The 21,804-nt window shown below is 33.9% G+C and overlaps 1 protein-coding gene and 7 non-coding genes across 8 annotated transcripts in view; 4 read left to right on the top strand and 4 right to left on the bottom strand.

The window, feature by feature from the left end:
* LOC149900382 (hemicentin-1-like) overlaps positions 1 to 21,804 on the top strand; it is a 165,208-nt gene that overhangs the window by 117,552 nt on the left and 25,852 nt on the right. The window lies entirely within an intron of this gene.
* On the bottom strand, positions 5,961 to 6,036 carry TRNAS-GGA (transfer RNA serine (anticodon GGA)). Its single transcript has one exon. It is a non-coding gene; the product is annotated as a tRNA-Ser (tRNA).
* On the bottom strand, positions 6,270 to 6,345 carry TRNAS-GGA (transfer RNA serine (anticodon GGA)). The gene has a single exon. It is a non-coding gene; the product is annotated as a tRNA-Ser (tRNA).
* Positions 6,579 to 6,654, bottom strand: TRNAS-GGA (transfer RNA serine (anticodon GGA)). The gene has a single exon. It is a non-coding gene; the product is annotated as a tRNA-Ser (tRNA).
* On the bottom strand, positions 6,888 to 6,963 carry TRNAS-GGA (transfer RNA serine (anticodon GGA)). The gene has a single exon. It is a non-coding gene; the product is annotated as a tRNA-Ser (tRNA).
* Positions 7,298 to 7,373, top strand: TRNAS-GGA (transfer RNA serine (anticodon GGA)). The gene has a single exon. It is a non-coding gene; the product is annotated as a tRNA-Ser (tRNA).
* Positions 7,607 to 7,682, top strand: TRNAS-GGA (transfer RNA serine (anticodon GGA)). Its single transcript has one exon. It is a non-coding gene; the product is annotated as a tRNA-Ser (tRNA).
* TRNAS-GGA (transfer RNA serine (anticodon GGA)) lies at positions 7,916 to 7,991 on the top strand. The gene has a single exon. It is a non-coding gene; the product is annotated as a tRNA-Ser (tRNA).

Below are 21,804 nucleotides of genomic sequence, written 5' to 3'. Positions count from 1 at the left end.
TAACTCGCCCGGTTCGGAAAAACGCACAAAATTTTCTAACTTTCCGCGAATCTTTTTATTTCATAATAACCTTCTGTTAGCAATAACGATTAAAACATTTTGAAGAATTGCTCTAAACATAAGTGACCATATGGCATATAATAGGAATACGTCTTTACATATTTCGACAAAGGCATGATGTCGGTCCAGCCCAACACAGGCTTGGCAAGTTTTTTACCATTCCCCTTTGCTCTGACGTTTAGTGGTCTTAGGTACTTGTGATTGATTGCATCTCGAACGGGGAGTTTTGTTACCTTTTCTTCTATTTTATCGTATTTTACTTTAACATTTTCGTTACAGACAATTTCTTCTGTCTGATTTCTTACTCGAGCTTGCTTGCGTATCGACGATTTATAATTTTACCTCTTTTTAAGGTTCATGATGATCTTAAAAAAAAAACATTTGATAGAACTCAGTATACTTTTTTAAAAGTAAATACTGTAATTTTTATAGCAAAGATAAAAATTACCTTTATAAACATTAAACATATTCGGATTCTATATCAAATTTTATCAACGTTGACACCTACATTTATTTGTTATGAAGAAAACAAATTGGATCACTTGTAACTTTGAAAAATTGTGATAATTTTGTTATACGATGATAATATTATATTTTACGTATGTACTATATTATGAACAAACAGACCGAAATTTGGAATTATCAGTTAAGTAATATAAGTAATATTTATTACTAGCGGTCCGCCCCGGCTTCGCCCGTGGTACATATTTACGTTTACTCTACATAAGAACCATCCTCGTACTTCAAGGAATATAATAGAAAAGAATTATCGAAATCGGTTCAGCCGTTCACACGTGATGCCGTGACAACGCGAGACGGGTGCAGACCCGCCGCCTTTTTATAGCTCCCGCCGCGAAGCGCGTCGAACGCGGCAACTGATACACAAAAATAATCCTTATGGCATGATTCTGTATTCACGCGCGATGACTTATAGCGTATTTCATGTATAACTTTGGTGTTTCTACACCGATTTACATGATTCTTTTACTATAACCTGCCCAGGAGTATGAAGAATAATTGTGCCAAATTTGGTTAAAATCCGTCGGGTAGTTTTTGTTTCTATAACGAATATACAGACAGACAGACAGACAGACAGACAGACAGACAAAAATTTTACTGATTTCATTTTTGGCATCAGTAGCGATCCCTTATCACCCCTTCATAGTTTTTTTTTTAATATATTTCATGTACAGAATTGGCCTCTCTACAGATTTATTATAAGTATAGATAATGTAAGGTGAGTGAAAAGCTAATTAAGAAGTTTGGATTCTGACAAACCAATCAGTGACATTGTGAAAAAAATATTCTGAGAATTTCAACATGGCTCTAGTTCCAACTTTCGAATGCAAATGAAATCTAATAAAGATTGACGCTTAGTAAACGCTTTGTGAAGCACTCAAAACCGTTAACATGATAATATAAAGCTCAAAGTCTTTAATGAATTACTTATAACATAAAACGTTGTATAGGGTTATATTATTTAATATTTCATAACATTATATCAAAGTACTCAAGGACATTGTATTTAGAAGGAAGAAGATAAAAGCATTCTCAAAATAAATATTTATATCCATTTATCCACCAAGAAAAGGAAGCATCTCCTTAACTCGTTTAAAACAGTATTTTTCAACCTTCTAAGATCTCAATAAATTGCGACTATATTATATCCAGTTGAACTCAATGTTTCAAACGTTGAAAATACGACGATGTAATGAATTATGCTTCATATCCGTTAAAAAATATTTATCTATAATATAGAAATCGCGAAATTGAATCGATATTTAAAAAAAAGACGGGTTGCACTCCGGGACTGCCGGCAGAAGTGAAAACTTGATTATTAACGTTGAGCATGTTTGATATTTTGGAATGGTATCCGTCTCACGCTTTTTCGATCAGGTCACGTGTCCTGACGCGAGTTTAAGATTTTATACCCATTACAGAAAAAGTGTTCAACGCCGCTAAAGAAGTTTTCACTTCAAAAACACCTAATGATTGACCATGTACCTAAATGTTTCAAAAGAAGAAAAAAATAAAATCTACATCGAAGGTGTCTCGAAATAAGAAATAAATGCAAGCAACATTGTAAAGGTACTCGTATATCTCGCCGCTCACACGGCGAGCTCGATCAATCCCGAGGCGTTTAGTGAGCGACGTCCTTAAACGGTTTGCACATCTATGCAACTGATAACTTGCCAACCACTATCTCCTAATGGAAAATGGCTTCTCATGAGCGTTTCTTTGCAATAATCTGACATTTTAACCGGTGGAAACCGAGGAAAAGTTTTAGCATAGATTTCTAATTATTTAAATAGGTACAAATACATTGTGTTATGGTGATACCATTTACTATTTGAGAAGACGTTTACTGAGATGAATCAGTCATAATATTTTATTTATTACTAAACAAAAAAAAATATGCCTACCTATGTATTTAAATTGAAATTGCGAATATCAGATACAATAGATAGCGAATCTAGAAACACCGTTTAAATATGAGAAAAAATCAATACAAAATCTGCAGATTAGCATTAATATTTTGTTACACATCCTTAATTAAAATATGTTCGAGAATGATAAAACCGTCAAAATTTACACTGTATTCGTAAACGTCATCTTTAATCCACAAATTATGGATCTGAGTTTGATATGGTGTGAAGCAATAGATCAAAATTAAACACACTCTAATGCACTCTAAACATATAATCCGCCTTCTTGCAAAATTAGGTTATAGAGGGCTAAAATACCTGGTTTTAAAAGTAGCCATATTTTGAATATCAAATACAATCTCAATTCTCAATAGCCTTAATAGACTAGAGTAGATAATTTTTGAAACAAAAAAAAAATCGCAGTCGGATGAAACCCATTAGAAAATGAGGGGAATATGATAAAAATGTAAGGAAAAATAAATTACGGTCAATCCGAGTTTGGGAAGCGGGAGGGGGGAGCTTTTAAGAGAAAAAAATGGTTTCTCTCGATTTCCGACAAAACTACAAGTCTTATAGAAAAAAGTTCAATGGCAAAGTTGTAGGTAATTAAAAGTTCTACAACTTTTGTATTCACAATTTTTTCACATAACCTCAAAATTTAGGTGAAAAATTCAAAAAACCAAGCTTTTGGTCTTTTATTTCTATCTACTTCAAAATTTATTTTTTTTCTACGAAATTTGGTGGAAACTTACTTTATTATGTCCCAAATACACTGTAATTTATCTGATTGAAAATATTTATTTTTTCGCCTTATTTTGAATTAATACCAAAAAAACAACCTAATTTTCAATCGAAAAGTCACCCGTCAAAATATCAGCTTTTTTCAAAAACTTGGGGTCCCTTTTATTCATTGAAATCTCTACTTTCATATGGTGTAAAAAAAATAAACACCACCATAGTAAATGTTCTCAGGAAATGCATACAAACAGTCTGAAAATTAGCTTTTACTAAATCAGGCACACTTCTCGAACTACCTGAAATGTTTTTATCGACATCATTTTGCTTTTGAATATGCTGTAAAATATTAAACTTAGAACAGATAATTATTTTTCTTTTGAAATATTACCGAAAAGCCGATACAAGAGAAGATATAGAGTTCAAGAAGTGTGCCTGATTTAGTAAAAGCTCATTATCACACTGTTTGTATGCATTTCCTGAGAACATTTACTATAGTGGTGTTTAATTTTTTTAACACCATATGAAAGTAGAGATTTCAATGAATAAAAGGCACCCCAAGTTTTTGAAAAAAGCTGATATTTTGACGGGTGACTTTTCGATTGAAAATTAGGTTGTTTTTTTGGTATTAATTCAAAATAAGGCGAAAAAATAAATATTTTCAATCAGATAAATTACAGTGTATTTGGGACATAATAAAGTAAGTTTCCACCAAATTTCGTAGAAAAAAAATAAATTTTGAAGTAGATAGAAATAAAAGACCAAAAACTTGGTTTTTTGAATTTTTCACCTAAATTTTTAGGTTATGTGAAAAAATTGTGAACACAAAAGTTGTAGAACTTTTAATTACCTACAACTTTGCCATTGAACTTTTTTCTATAGGACTTGTAGTTTTGTCGGAAATCGAGAGAAACCATTTTTTTCTCTTAAAAGCTCCCCCCTCCCGCTTCCCGAACTCGGATTGACCGTAATTTATTTTTCCTTACATTTTTATCATATTCCCCTCCTTTTCTAATGGGTTTCATCCGACTGCGATTTTTTTTATCTTTTCATTATTTTCAAAGGCTTCTACCCCAGTCTATAATGACATTGAAAATCAGAGGGAAAATTTTATGAATTCGGAATTATTCGACCAGCTATTTTGTCTGCAAAGTTTCTGTGTAAGTTGAAATCTCGATTTCGATATCACAATTATAAGATAAGATCTTTCTTAAAAATTTCAAGGACTTCGAACAATGGTGCGGAATTTGAATCCATGACTTTATTAAAGACAAATTTAAATTTTATCATGTTATTACGAGATTATAAACAAACAAAAATAAAACAATTGAAAATTAAATGTTATCATAGTATTATGTGTATTGTGCTTACTTATTACTGAAATATTTCAAAAAAAAAACATCTAAGTATGGAATATGTTTCATTACTCTATTTATTTAAAAATACATCTAAACCTGTGTAAAGCCTAGCTACTAGTTCTTATTCTGTGGTTAAGTGAATTTATATCGAGCTATAATTTTATAATTATTGTACTTATTGATTACTAGCTTTCCACCCGCGGCATCGCCCGCGCAGTCAAAGAAAAACCAGCATAATTCCCGTTCCCGTGGGATTTCCGGGATAAAACCTATCCTATGTCCTTTCTCGGGTATCAAAATATCTCTATACCAAATTTCATGAAAATTGATTCAGTAGTTTAGGCGTGATTGAGTAACAGACAGACAGACAGACAGAGTTACTTTCACATTTATAATATTAGTATGGATTATTTTTACTTTCACACTTCACACACAGAACATTATCTTCTTCTTCTTCTTCTATTTTTAAAATTATCTACCTCATACAAAAATAAATTATTGAAATCGTAAAACATTCATCGCTATCGTCATCAACCTGTATGTGCGATAGTGCGAGAGATCCAGTCGACAACTGGGCTGACAGCTGAACCGACATCAGACGCGGCCAGAGCTAAGGAATGCTTATCAATCATTTCTATACCAAGAGATGATTCACAGTCGACCTTGCTCCAAGAGTTAACTCCAACTATCCCAGATGTATGTATCACGGGTCCACCGGAATCGCCTCCACAGATCATCGCTAGAGAGCCACATGCTGGGGTAACACAAATAGAACTGAAAGAGGCATCAGATTTCTTTTCAATACAGCTACTAACCATACCCTTGAACACTTGCAGCGGTTTGTTAATGTAAAATGTCAAAGCCACTTTTGAAGAATCGTTAGTCGTTCCGAAGCCAGCTACATACACCTCTTGGCCGATCAGACTTAGGTAATCAACGGCGCTGAGTACGGCATATGTCTTTATTATAATCCTTTTAGTGCGTAAGAGACAAATATCGTTCATCAAATTTGCACCTTCTTCAAAGTCATAGTTAGGATGTGCAATAGCCTGGAGTACTTCAGAGATCTTTCCTGGTACTGTTGGTAAATGAGAGCCGTAGTGAATACTTTTTTGCGTTAAAAGAGGTGGCTTTTCCATGCAATGTGCAGCAGATATTGCCCATGTTGGCGAAATGATACTGCATGTGCAACAAGGTTCGAATATCCTTTTTTTGCCATATTGTTTAAGGCTACCCCAACTTGCGACATATGGAAACTCTCCCGGAACGACGTCCCGACCTTGGAATATTCGCCGTCCTGCTTCACACTCTCTGTTTAGACCTATCAAAGGGAATAATAAACAATAGAACATATAAATTTATAAAGAATAGAAAAAATTCGATCACGAGGCGGGACTCGAACCCGCATCCTTCGCGCCATTCCGGGGCGGATGCCTTACCAACTCAGCCACTCGTGACCCGCCAGAGCAATCGAATTTATTCTATTCTTTCAGTTTTATGTGTCTGAAGGGACACACCGCGCGCCATCTATTGAGATGATTAACAACCATTTCAACCAATATGAAGCACTTTTCAGTGAATACAATATTGTAACGATGGAACACGACCTTTTTTGTTGAATTTATATTTTTGGTTTTATGGCATTCAAATGCTTTATAAATATAAATTTATAAAGAATAGAAAAAATTCGATCACGAGGCGGGACTCGAACCCGCATCCTTCGCGCCATTCCGGGGCGGATGCCTTACCAACTCAGCCACTCGTGACCCGCCAGAGCAATCGAATTTATTCTATTCTTTCAGTTTTATGTGTCTGAAGGGACACACCGCGCGCCATCTATTGAGATGATTAACAACCATTTCAACCAATATGAAGCACTTTTCAGTGAATACAATATTGTAACGATGGAACACGACCTTTTTTGTTGAATTTATATTTTTGGTTTTATGGCATTCAAATGCTTTATAAATATAAATTTATAAAGAATAGAAAAAATTCGATCACGAGGCGGGACTCGAACCCGCATCCTTCGCGCCATTCCGGGGCGGATGCCTTACCAACTCAGCCACTCGTGACCCGCCAGAGCAATCGAATTTATTCTATTCTTTCAGTTTTTTGTGTCTGAAGGGACACACCGCGCGCCATCTATTGAGATGATTAACAACCATTTCAACCAATATGAAGCACTTTTCAGTGAATACAATATTGTAACGATGGAACACGACCTTTTTTGTTGAATTTATATTTTTGGTTTTATGGCATTCAAATGCTTTATAAATATAAATTTATAAAGAATAGAAAAAATTCGATCACGAGGCGGGACTCGAACCCGCATCCTTCGCGCCATTCCGGGGCGGATGCCTTACCAACTCAGCCACTCGTGACCCGCCAGAGCAATCGAATTTATTCTATTCTTTCAGTTTTATGTGTCTGAAGGGACACACCGCGCGCCATCTATTGAGATGATTAACAACCGTTTCGTGATCGAATTTTTTCTATTCTTTATAAATTTATATTTATAAAGCATTTGAATGCCATAAAACCAAAAATATAAATTCAACAAAAAAGGTCGTGTTCCATCGTTACAATATTGTATTCACTGAAAAGTGCTTCATATTGGTTGAAATGGTTGTTAATCATCTCAATAGATGGCGCGCGGTGTGTCCCTTCAGACACATAAAACTGAAAGAATAGAATAAATTCGATTGCTCTGGCGGGTCACGAGTGGCTGAGTTGGTAAGGCATCCGCCCCGGAATGGCGCGAAGGATGCGGGTTCGAGTCCCGCCTCGTGATCGAATTTTTTCTATTCTTTATAAATTTATATTTATAAAGCATTTGAATGCCATAAAACCAAAAATATAAATTCAACAAAAAAGGTCGTGTTCCATCGTTACAATATTGTATTCACTGAAAAGTGCTTCATATTGGTTGAAATGGTTGTTAATCATCTCAATAGATGGCGCGCGGTGTGTCCCTTCAGACACATAAAACTGAAAGAATAGAATAAATTCGATTGCTCTGGCGGGTCACGAGTGGCTGAGTTGGTAAGGCATCCGCCCCGGAATGGCGCGAAGGATGCGGGTTCGAGTCCCGCCTCGTGATCGAATTTTTTCTATTCTTTATAAATTTATATTTATAAAGCATTTGAATGCCATAAAACCAAAAATATAAATTCAACAAAAAAGGTCGTGTTCCATCGTTACAATATTGTATTCACTGAAAAGTGCTTCATATTGGTTGAAATGGTTGTTAATCATCTCAATAGATGGCGCGCGGTGTGTCCCTTCAGACACATAAAACTGAAAGAATAGAATAAATTCGATTGCTCTGGCGGGTCACGAGTGGCTGAGTTGGTAAGGCATCCGCCCCGGAATGGCGCGAAGGATGCGGGTTCGAGTCCCGCCTCGTGATCGAATTTTTTCTATTCTTTATAAATTTATATTTATAAAGCATTTGAATGCCATAAAACCAAAAATATAAATTCAACAATAGAACATTTTGACTGGTAGTTTTTATCAGGAAGAAATAAAAGTTTTGCGATACACTGAATTGCTTCACATTATTTTACTGCATCGATAAGCAAACGTTATAAAAAATCTTATTATTCAAAATTGATCGAGTGTGTATTCACTTATTAGTTATTACAATGCTTTTGAAGTCAAGATTAGAAAAGAAAAAATATAGTGTGATTGTATTTTCATCGATTAAAATTAATAAACTATAGAACGATATGAAAACATGGAATGATATGAAAACGAATAAAATAAAATCTTGCGTCTATTGCACCAGATAATAAACTTTCGATTCCAACCACTGGAAAATATTGTTTGACACAAGCATAGTCTTTTCTATTCAATCTTAATAGTTTCATCTAGGTAATCTGTTGCAACACATTTTATTATACGACATGAATTTACATAAAGTGTTTATTTCTTATTCATAAATATTCCAAGTACATATTAAGACACGTGCGAGAATGATTTATTATTTTTTAACCTGCCTATTCGTAGTTTTGAGCGGCGAATGTGAAGCGGGGCGGCGCATATTTCAAGGTCGAGACGTTCTTCTTGGAGAGTTTCCATACGTCGCTAATTGGGGACTTTTGAAACTACACGGTAATAGAGAAACATTTAAACCTTTTTGTACGTTAGCAGCATTATTTCGGCCACTTGGGCGATATCTGCTGCTCATTGCACGCAGAACGAATCCCTGCGTTCATATTTTTTTCTTTATTACGGGTCACACATATCGGCCGTTCGGGGAAACTTTTCTAAGGTGCTGGATGTATTCATTCATCCTGCATACGAATTTGACAACAGTATTAATTTACGCACCATCGACATTTGCCTTCTTCGCACACAACGGATACAGATATCGGAATATGCTGTTATCAGTGCTCTCGATTATAAGACGCTGATCGGACAAGAGGTATACGTAGCTGGTCACGGGAGGATGAACGTGTCTTCGACTTATTCTTTAAAAAAACCATTACAGGTGTTCAAAGGCATGATTAATGTATGTTTGGAGACAGAAAAGCCAATTGGATCCTATTTGATATGTGTTTCATCACAGTGTGGCTCCCTGGCGATGATATGTGGAGGCGATTCCGGTGGACCAATAATACATACTTCTGGAATTTTGGGTGTTAATTCTGCGAGTTTAATAGATTACAAATACCATTTTTATAATAAGGAAATTAATAAACACACTTTGGCTCTGGCATCGTCTGCTCTCATATCGCCTGTAAGTCCCGTTCTTGACTGGATCTCTCGAACAATAAACAACTAAATCAAAATTAAAAAATAAATTTCTTATCAGACTGTTAGTTACTCGTTGCGTTATCTTTTATATATAAAAATGAATCGCAAAATGTGTTGGTAAGCGCATAACTCGAGAACGGCTGAACCGATTTCGATAATTCTTTTTTTATTATATTCCTTGAAGTAAGAGGATGGTTCTTATGTAGAGAAAACGTAAATATTATGTACCACGGGCGAAGCCGGGGCGGACCGCTAGTACTATATATTATTTAATAGATTTCACGTTATAGTTGACATTAAGTTTTTATCACTATCGAATCGTCTAAAAACAAGAAATAAATTTACTATCAATTTAGCTGGAGTTGTTTTGGCATATTAATTCCAAAGACAGAATTGTTTTTAATAAGGTACCATAAGCTTACCCCCTCCACTTAATGGGCAATATGACCTTACCAGAGGGACCTCGCTTCGACTACGGTAACGATTATAGCCAGCTTCGAACGTCCGTTTCGGCTATATTCGCAAGTCTTATAGCCGGCTTAATTGAGAAATCGCCGTACAATCGCCGCAGCCAATGAAAATTACTTGCGCAGCAGAAACAATATACGCGATATAAATATTAAGTGCTAGCTCATAATAAATGCTATTTTTTTGCAAATGATGCATTTGTATTTGATTTGCATTTGTATAATAAATTTAATATTGTGATAATATAATGTTCTTTACCTGTCTCTTGCGGCTTTGTAAAGAAAATTGACAGACGTCATACACGTGACATTCTTAATATAGCGCCATCTATTGGAATTTATTAATTTCGTAGTAATTCAAATGCGCATCTAAATGGATCGTCCCTTGGGAATGTTTAACTGCGATATAAAGTAGCCTCAATCACTATCGTATGTGTATGAAGTAAAAAATAAAAACTTTGTACACACTGAATTGTTTTACATTTCCTGTATCGATAAGCAAACGTAATCATGTTTAAAATAAAGAGTTGATATATATTATTATATTATGATCTGAATATAAATACAAACGATAAATAGTGCATCAGCGAGACAAGGAAATAAAGTGGATTGAGGAATAAATCCCAGGACACCGGGTGTAAATCCATCGATAGTATAACGAGCTGTTATAAAACGTTTGTTCATAAAAGCAAATTATCTATTTATTTGACGATCCAAATTATTTAGTTTGCACATGAAATTGGCAGAGAAATAAGGAGTGATCAGATAATTTGTGGAATTATGAAAAAGGGACTTTTTAGTTAAAACGCATGTTATGGAAATTAATATGCGTTATACAAAGGATTTGTAATATATTGTAATTTTATATTAATGCAATGCATGCAAAATGCATACCAATATTATAAATTAAATTATAATATTCGCATGAATTATCTCTGCAGTCAGGGGGCGTGTATGAATTTTTGAAATCGATCCAATAATTCCTGAAATTAGCGCGTTCAAACAAACAAACTCTTCAGCCTTATATGATCAGAAGGTTAGATGTATTTATAAAAGATAACAGGTAAGTTTATCCGATAATTGCTCGTCCTTAATTATTAGTGACAAAGACACATTTCACAAGCGTCAACAGCAAGCATGTCGTAACTTCAGTAATCGTGTTTCAATGGCCGCCATTCGCTGGATCTATTGTGGCCGGGACAAAGGTAAATAACAAGAATTATCCCCGCTTTTAGATTTTTTCCCCATTGTAAAGGAAATTTGTTCTTGCTTCACAATGCTCTATTATTAAAAGCACTCCAGATTGACTTGACTTGGAGTTTTTAGAATAGGCACGGCATCTACAAGAATAGTATCTGATGCTGGAGCTATTTAAATTTGATCTGGTTTGTTGAGCTCGCCATTATTTCCTGGTGTAGTGCTTTTATAGGATTTTATATGCATGTGACTGTTATCTTACCATTCGCTTAACAACGAGGGGATGATAATAATGATCCCTTTTTAAAGTGAAACTTTTATTACATCGTCTCAAACTTTTTGGTCTGTGTAGCGCATGTCGCGTGTATCGCGGCTGCCGAGTAGGTATACCTACTCGGCAGCCGACCGTCACGCGACATGCGCTACACAAAGCAGTGTTCGGAACCGTTCGAACAGTTTCACTTTTACCGTGGTTTCATAAAACCACACAACATTTTTTTCTGTTTTTGAAAAGGATATATTATGTTTTCTTTATAAGCAGGATGAATTAAATTAAAAGTATGCGGTAAAATTCAGTAGAATAGAAATTAAATAGAAAATTGTAATATACATACGTAGGTAATTTAAATCAGTAAAGAGTGGAAATTTAATTATTATTTCAACTGTAGGAACACGGTATAACAATGTGGAATCAACATTTAAAACAATTGATGGGGATGATGATGATACTCTTATACTATATCATGATTTTCATTTTTACATTCATTGTTTTCCTTAGTTATTTCATACGTGTTATAATATTGTATTAATACAGTACGAGGAACTAAGCTTATACTTCTCAGAAATTAACAATAAATAATATAATTAACATTTTCAAATCAACGTAGTTCACTAAACAATCATGGAAACTGTCATCAGCGCTTCCAAATCTCCCTTCAGAATCGACCAAAATTACAGTAAATATTAGCATTTTCTAAAGTTTTAAAGTCCGTTTGACTTGAGGTTCCTTAATTTATCACGGTGAGAAATTCCGCGGTAATTCTATAAGGAACTCGCTAACCAACTTTACCAATTACAGCTTCGATTTATATTACTAAACGATTTTCCCGCTTTTGTGTTAAGTGATTAGTGTATTATCTAAACATTTTAATATTTATACAACAAAAAACTAAACTTACAAGAACAGTTAATTATTTGTAAATAACTTTTGTGAAAATTCGTGTTCACAAGAAAGTATGAGAGCGATAGAGATGGCGCTATGTCGCCGGACCTTTCACTCTCCTCACAATCTATTATCTAGATTCTAGTTTACAGAATCATACTCTTGGTGATTATTTAATTATATAATAAGTAATAAAAATTAAATTTGCATGAGTTTCAGCTCTATTTTTAATTATATTAAAACTCGGCATAACTATTTTATGGCATTAGGCATTTTTATTGCAAATTGTCACTTTGTATTAACTATTTACTCGGGTGATAATTTCGTCATTGGCCTTTGCATCATGAACGATTAACTATGTTATAAAGCAAGGTTTAATAAAGTACACCCGGTTACGTAGTTGAATAGAAAATTAAAACAAATGAGGTCAGGTTGCTTAGCAACCGTTAATCTAGCTGAATCCAAAGGGTCCAAGTACTCGGTAATTTCGTCTCTGTCGGTCTGAACGTTTAACAAGGAGTGTTCAACTGAATTTTTCATTTGAAGACGTTTGCGTGACAACAGTATACGGAGTAATGAAAGTACAAATTTTGTTCACTACTTGAGTAAATATCACCTTGTTTTATTTTGTACTGTGTATTTAACTGGGTTGGTTTCAAGAGCCTCACCGATTTTAACATAATATTTTGAAAGTCTATTCACTTACAATGTTAAAAAAACGTTTTTGCTACCCTTCTACAGTACAATTACCTACTAAACTGATTTTTTGATACCCGGACCAATACCAGATAAGTCCCAGCATTATGTAAAATGTCCAAAAACTTAATATTTGTAATTTTCTTTGCATGCTTCACTGAATAGATAGAGATTAGTATAAACACATGGGGCTATTTCTAAGGTCAAGCCAGAAAAAGCATAAATTCTGTACACTAATAAAAATCATAAATTTTTAGTACATTTTCCATTTGTAATGTATATTCTTAAAATTTACATTTATTTGCTTTAAAAACATTCAAAGTTTGTATAAAAAGGGAAACTTCGAGAAAGCATTAAATAAGGAGAAATGAAACGTACTTATTATTTTAATTTGGGACTGTAGCATCTTTACAAAGAGAAAATATAAATTGAATTTCTTACTTTGGTAGGTTTTAGTGTTATTTAATCTTAGCCATAATGAATTTTAGCGACGAATAACATTAAATAATTAAAAGCTTTTTAACAGATTTATAACGAAATTCTATAAAAAGTGAAAACAGAAACCCAAAAATCGAGTTGCCCGTAAAATTGTGATTTTCAACGCAGTTGATATTGCAAACGACATCTAGTCATATGTTTTTTACACTTTAAATGTATGAAACTTAACCTAAACTAGATATCTATATGTCTCACATAAATATTACATTCACACTCTAAAACTGCAAATCGAAACCAGTTCTATTAAATTCAAACACAGTTTAAAATAAATCCCTCAAAACGCTCGCTACAATAAAGTTTACCCACGAATGTATTAAATCTCACACGACTAGATAAAACAATATTTAAATAAAGCAATTTTCTTTTATAACAATAACTCTTCCACATCTGCGGAGTAGTGCATCTAACATGGCTAATAAATTCTGGATCGCGAAACCACTGAATTTAAGATGTACTAGGTAGAATATTTTATAGTGTACTATAAACTCTGGGATCTGTGCAAGCAATTTGGTAGCGAGAGATACTGTCAAATGTTATGGATATGACGGATTGTATATATTTTGTTGTGACGTCACGATTCTATCAAAATATTAATGCCGTTAGCGAATACTATGTGTAACTTTGTATTGCGTTTACAAATGATATTTCAATTGCTTGTATGTATGTGGGGTGGTGGTTATTGACTCGGAATGATGCATCAGAAAGTGGATTCGATCCCATCTACTGTTTTATTATGGTTATGAGGATAGTTTTCTTAGATAGAATAGAAACACATGAAATATAATCTGAGCAAAATTTGCGATATAATCATCTCATATTTACAATACTACAAGTAGGTTGGATTTCCTTTTTCTTCAGAATATTTTTTTGCCTCCTTAAAGCTTTAAACGCTATCCGTATAAAGTAAGTCGAGGTATATTTTTAATTTAATTGGCAAAAGGAAAAGATAAACCATTCTTTACCTTTTACGTTTGAAAGATCAAGTCGAAATCTTTCTCACACTGTTGTTTATGTACTTAATAACAACTAAGATAAATGCTTAGAATTCATTTCAATGCGTTTGCATATATTTTCCGACATTAAATTATGTTTCCTTCCGTGGAAAATATAGTAAACTTTATCAATGTCTCCATTTCTCGCCACACTATTTATAACTTGTTCTCCCGGAGCGTTATACAGGGTGTTGTTAAATGCATTCATTCAGTATTTTAATAAAACACAAGAAAAAGTAATTCTGAATCAGCATAAAATAAGTCAGAATAATTCACAGTCAATAAAATCATTGGTAGAGTAGAGTCGGTTGTCACTTGTTATTGATTTTTCAATATCTTGCAAATACTATCAAAATAAATGTAATATATTGGAAAAGTACCTACTATTTAAACCTAAATAAAAATTATTTTGAATCATGTACATCGTATTAAATCGTTTAAATTATACCACTATTCACTCGTATGCTCATTTTATTCATGTTTTGAGTCAAGATTCAACCATCTAAATATTAAGTGAAAAAACTTGCAAATGCAAACATTTTATCACAACAGACATCAGGATTGCAGTACATTGAACTGTGAGCATAATATTGTTAGCAGAGTCATCACTAAGATCGCTCCATCCATAGCCAATTTACATCGCATCTTGAATTATAGTACAGGGTGTTGTAAAACTTACTAGATTTAAAAACAAGTTTTGTAAAGCACACAATTAGTGAACTGTCTCATGAATGAATTTTATGTTCATCACGATTTTTTATTTTAATAAAAACACAAAATGTTACATTAAAACATATTTCAATGGGATGTGTAAGTTGTGCCTGAAAATTATCATTAATTTACAATTTTCAGGCACAACTTACACACTTTTATAGCCCGGCTTCTCCCGTGGTTCACATATCTACACCCAAGCATCGCGTACATTTGAGCTGTTGAAGATTTTTGAAATAGGTCTATCCAATCACTTCAACTTTATATTATAAGTAAAGATAAAAAACTGGTCCGTATTTGAATTGATTCGGCTATAAACGTTAATGAGGTACTGACGACTTGAGCAACAAACAAAATATCCTTATCTAGCTGAGCCATAATTATGTTGATGCTCTCGAGATTCCAATTTGAGATTTTTTTCCAAATTGAGCGAGACGATTTCTTTTGATTTCTCGAAGTCATACTGTTATAATCAAGAATAATTGTGTAGTTTAATCTTAAGTTTATGAAATTGATAATTATAATTGTATCTAACTATCTAGTCGCTACTTATTTTTTGTTTGTAGATTTTTGTCTTGTTTAAAAAAGGACATTGCCTGCTAGATCTGCAGAGTATAATATTCAATTATTCGGCAATAGGTGAAACCGTAACAAGGATGCGTTCACAATTATTATTATTCTAACACATCATCATTAATCTTACATCACCATTAATCTTATATCCATTTAAACTAAACTTTTATAAGTTTTATTTAAGACCTTTAAGTCACCACGTTACAAGATCTTCATACAATATATTCTAAAATAGTTTGGAAAATCCAAAAGTGCACGCCTCATAATTTTTTTTAATAATTATTTATTAATTATTATTTTTGTTTATTTAATAACAATTAAACCACATCGAATCAGACCCTGAAAAATGAAAGGGTTCTATTCCTGAGCATACTCAAGCGTAAGAGAAAAAAAAAGACTCGATTAGTAAAGTATTTCAGTCGCTATCGTGTTAACAAGAAAAAGGATCCGCACATACAGACACACGGACGTCCAAGACAGAACTTTTTTAAACTGTTTTTTAACTAGTTTAAATAACAAAAATGACATCAAAAATATCATGAACGTTAAAAATAGTGTTTTTTCTTAATATGTGTGTGTATGTATTATCTTACAAGTGCAATGTATGATACATAAAGACATTTTAAGTTTGAAAAATCAGATGTTTTGCGCGAAGTGACAGTAGTACCCACCTCAACGCTTCGCTTATGAGGCGTGCAATAGAATCTTAAGATATTTAAAATCGTTTCTATAGCCAACATAAATGTTACATAATTTATATTATCCATAGCCGGTTCGAATCCCTAGCCAGTTTAGCAAAGCTGGACTTATCGTAGGATGCCGTAATACTTTCATATATCTTTCACCTACTTCGGAACGTGTTTTGATTCACAACTACTTGAGGAAATATTGCTGTACTTTAATAAATACTTACATCTTTAAACTTTTCAAATAACATTTGATAGAAGTCATGCGGTATTTTAGTTGTAGTGTGTTTGTATTTATTTTGTAAGTTATGTTGTTCGTTTTATTTGGTTTACAATATTTCAAAAATAATATTAAACTATTTTGTTAAATTAAATATAAGATATTGGTCTATTTTCATGAACTTTTCATTTTACTACGTTTCCCCGCCGTCGTACCCTTTAGATTTTTCAACTAGCAGCGCCAAATAAAGATTTTAAAACATTAAATATAATCATAATGATACCATCAAATTGTCTAGTACATTCGATATATTCCACCAACACATAAAAGTACTCGAATATTCTCAAATACAATACAATTTATTTTAAAATTCATTCCCATTGAATAAAGGATACTAAGTATATCCTTTATTTCAGCTCAATTCTCACACTCGATAAAGCGATACAGCGAGATGTGATCAAATGAATATTTCAGAACGATTCTGAGGTAACTTAGACGTGTTCTGATCCGACGATTATCATATCCTTTTCGCTTCCCAATCTATTCCATTATTCCCGTCTTCTATTCTTTCCCTATCCCTTACTCCTAAAGAGGACAACGCATTCGCAGCGGCCTTACATCTGCAAACATTCATGGGCGGTGGTGATCACTTACCATAAGGCTAACCAACAGTTCGATTGCTCGCTTTTGCACCCGCATTGCTCCGCTCCTGTTGTTCTTAGCGTGATGATATATTGCCTATACCCTTCCTCAATAAATGGGCTATCTAACACTGAAATAATTTTTCAAATCGGACTAGTAATTCCTGAGATTAGCGCGTTCAAACAAACAAACAAACTCTTCAGCTTTATAATATTAGTATAGATAAAATACTGATAACTGATAGTAAGTAACTGATAGTGAGGACTTGGTATTATTTCTAATCCTTCATTATGTTGGTAAGATGATACTGTCGATGAGGATATGGACTAATAGGGTGGGGTTCGAATTAAGCCATCCTTATCATATTGCACAGGATAGAAAAGGTAACAATTTCTATTATTCTCTAGAGTTATTATAATCTACGACGGACGATACGACGACGATATCAATATACCTAAAAAACATTTTAAGAAGACATTTATTTATCGTGCGATGAAACTTATAAAAAAATAATGGAACGATTGTATTATGCAGTAGATCTAATTCATTTCCATTACAAATAGGTACAATTTTATTGAATACAATTTTTTTACTTATAACAAAACTTTAGATGTAAGATCATATTTTGCATATATTTTACTGCTTCCTTGAAATAATCTCGACACTATCACACTGTCGAACGAAATTACAATCCATCATCAATATCATGGCCTTTTTAAACTGGACTTTGAACATTAAAACTTATAACAATCCTTTAAACAGAGATTTACAAATCTCAACATAAACGCGTAAAACTTGGCAGCCTAGATAAACTTTAAATTGGCTGATGAGCCATTCCGCGTGTATGATGATACACGCGGAGTATTCACAAACAAGATATTTGCTCATTTCACACGCACAACCAACGTTAACTTTTATCTCCATTTACTCAGTGATTCGATAATTTACTTGGGCAAGGATTTTATGGTCGTGTAGTTTGATAGTTTTTGTTTAATTTTCATATTGCTATGTTGTTCGTGTGCTTCCTGACTTGAGGGTTTTAAAAGTTATAAATACAGTTTAGACTATGATTGTATGTGAGGAATAACTTGATTAAGACTAAAAAATTGGTTGTCTGTAAAGTCGGTTTACTGACGATAGTTGAACGTGACATCGGCCGATTGTGCTTCTTTGTCGCTCGTTCCGCGCTCTCGCTTGCACTTCAAGCCTTACATGGAACGCCTCAGAGCGAGGTAACGCCGCATGAGTCATATTTTTTCGTGCGTGCGGCCGGGTTATACATTTATCATCATTTATGTGAATAACTTATGAAAATCAGATAGAAAAAATAGTCAAAACTAACTTCTATAACAATCATACATAAAAAATACATACAAAAAGTATTCGGTCCCGAATTAAAATTTCAAAACACGTGTGTTTCGAAAAGAGAGAAACCACAAAGCGTTTTAACAAAACGAAATATAAATAAAGTGGCGAAGTAAAAAAGTCGACGCGTCCACGATGTGTCGTGTGCGATGGACGCGGGAATTGTAATTGTTAAGTCTGTTATGGACTGTTTTTTTTACGAAAATATTATTATATAAATATACTTTACGAAGCTGTTTATTAACTTAGTAATATAATATGCATATTAATAAGCTGTTTATAATGTAGAGTTTCAATTAAAAAAAAGAGACGGTACAATTGTAGACTTAGCAATGTTTATTTACGCTGAATAGTACAAAAAGTAAATAATACAGAATAGATAACGTTCAAAGCAATCACATATATTATATTATGCAATATAAACCGAAATGTTATGTAGAGTAAATTCAGGAGATATAAAATTCATTCCCGTTGATAATATATTTAAATAAAATATCTTAATTCTAAGCGAAAGTGTCGAGCTAATTGTAGTTTTTCTTATTATATTCAGTGCCAAATTTCAACCAATCCCTTCCGCTTTTATTTTGTGTATGTTATACGTATAATTTTACGGAACGACCGCCTCCTCGGTACAGTGGTTGACGCGTGAGCGTAACACCGAGGGGTCCTGGTTTCGATTCCCGGTGGAGACGAAGAAAAAAAATGTTTTGGTCTGGTAGGACACAGAAGGCTGATCACCTACTAGTCCCTAAAGAAAATCGATCAGTGAAACAGATGTATAATGCATCTGCCCCTTACCCCACTAAGGGACACGGGACTTCACTTCACTATAATAAACAATCTATCTATCTTCACAAACTATTTCCTTAGTAGTAATAGAATATAATTTGTTACCTATACGGACTTGCAATGAAGTCTAGTCGGTACTGAATCGTTGTTATACACACGATGTATGAAGTAGTTAATTCAAAGCATTTCCTACAAATTAAATGTTACGGCCGCTTTGTTTATTGCATTAGAAATTATATTTACGGCTCGTAATGCGCTGAGAATTAACTTAACTTCAAGGCGATTTATTTTATTCTCCTCATTTTAAAGCGGGGACGGTTTAATGTGCATGTAAGGCTTTATTTCAATGAGAGAATAATATAACACTGTGAAGTCCCGTTCCCGTGTGGGGTGTGGGACAGATGTATAAATATTATATTATATTACCATCATCTTACCAAATGCTATGTGCACTTTTTTATAAATAGACTATCTGCGCTCCGCGGTTTCACCCGCGTCGCTCCGCTCCTGTTGGTCTTAGCGTGATGATAATATATTATAGCCTATAACCTTCCTCGATGAATGGGTTATCTAACACCGAAAGAATTTTTTCAAATCGGACCAGTAGTTCCTGAGATTAGCGCGTTCAAACAAACAAACTCTTCAGCTTTATAATATTAGTATAGATATTAATGCAAAATTTGTAAATTTCGGAATGAGTTCATTCCATAAATCGAAATTAATAAATTTGAATATAAAATCATATTCGGACTATGCTGTAAGAATATCTCCTACTGGAAACTAGATTTAGTTTTCTTTAGGTTTAAAGATCAGCCTTTTCAAAAATACGTGATAACGTACAGTGCAGGCAAGTAAAGCCACAGTTAAGATAAAAGAGTTCATATTTCAGTGACCTCCGTCAAGCGGACATCGGGTCTGGTTTCAAATGGGTTCCGTACAATTGTATGATGAGGGTTTCTGGATGATAATATATCGCCTGTCGGTTGTAGTATCGATCAAATTATCGGACTAGTGTGTTTCCATTTGTTTGGTTTTAAGTGTATCTTTAAAATGCTATTTATTAAGCTATTGCATATAGCTTCTATCGCGGGCCTTGAGCGCGGGGACCGAATCCAGAAATTTAGTAACGAAAAACCTCACGCTCCCCACTCCGACGGGCGCGGAGGTATGTGCTTGAAGGCATAGCATGCAATAGCTTTACCGCGGCAGTCCCCGAGTGCCACACGTCTTTTTTTTTTCATCGATTTTCAGTACTCCCTGTGTGAATTCATATTTTCAAAAGTGAAAAGCACTTTATAGTTATACTGTGGTTATACATCAAACAGTTAAATTCATTACAGTGCAAGTACAAGATACGTTTAAGCTCCGGCTAAATTCTAATAAAGAACATACCACAGATTTATATCGCACTAGATAAGGTAACTGTGTTTAATATGACGTTTGGAATATGATATCAAAATATTATTTTGAATATAGGTTGTGCACATCTGAAATACATTTCAATTTGAATTACAACATGATGCTTAAAAAGTTAAAAACTATCGAAAAAAAATACTGTAACTAAATTTATTTTATTCTCTTAAATAACTTATCAAAATCTGTTCAGGTAAATAATATTATAGTCAAAACAGAAAAAAAAACCTGAACATCGCAGATCGCATGCCATTTCTTTTGTATATATTAAAGACACATCCAGCAACCTAAGTCTACACTGCGGGCAATCCCATTTTATTTGCTCCTAGTGTTATTACGGGCAGTGTCCCGCATGTCACGAGTTCTTATGTTATAATGTAAGCTCATCTCTAGACGTGATAGTTAACTGATTGTAGACCCGTGTAAGGGAACGTTTTACGAGTCTTCTATGAGATAAGTTTAGAGTGAGTATTCTGGTTGGATTGTGTTAAACATGGTTTTGATGGAGGGGTATTACCGTTATTATTATATTATATATTACCGGGGTATTCTAGTGGAAATACGGACTATAAATAAGGACTAGGACATCTATATAATTAAGGAGATGAGACGGAATGCACAGACAGATAACAAAGTAATAATAATTGTTATTTTATAGGCGTGCATAATGTATTATAGAAGATAATATCATGTAAATTGGAGATGGTCTATAGGTACTATTTTTTTTATTGGTAATAGGGAAGCGCTTGACCACAATCTCGCCTGATGTTAAGCTGAGATGTGGTCTAAGATGGAACGTGCTTCCCTAGAAGGTACCTGTTCACTCTACGCTTGAAGACCCCCATATCGTACTCGTCGGGGAACACAGATTCAAGAAACATGTTCCAGTCCCTCGCGGTTCGGATAAAGAATGTGGAACCGAACCGCTTAGTCCGGGTACATGGAACGTCTTGTAACTAGTACAAAATAAAAAGCTGCCTTACAATAAGACACTTCAGTTTTATTAAAATTCTCCGAAACAAAGGAAGATGAAATATTCTTACCGTTTTCTAT

The sequence above is a fragment of the Colias eurytheme genome, chromosome 19 (assembly GCF_061535395.1).
Source record: "Colias eurytheme isolate Ceu_HAF_F1 chromosome 19, ilColEury1 Martin Lab GWU primary, whole genome shotgun sequence".
Taxonomy (NCBI): Eukaryota; Metazoa; Arthropoda; class Insecta; order Lepidoptera; family Pieridae; genus Colias; species Colias eurytheme.
This window is presented reverse-complemented; position numbering and strand designations above follow the sequence as displayed.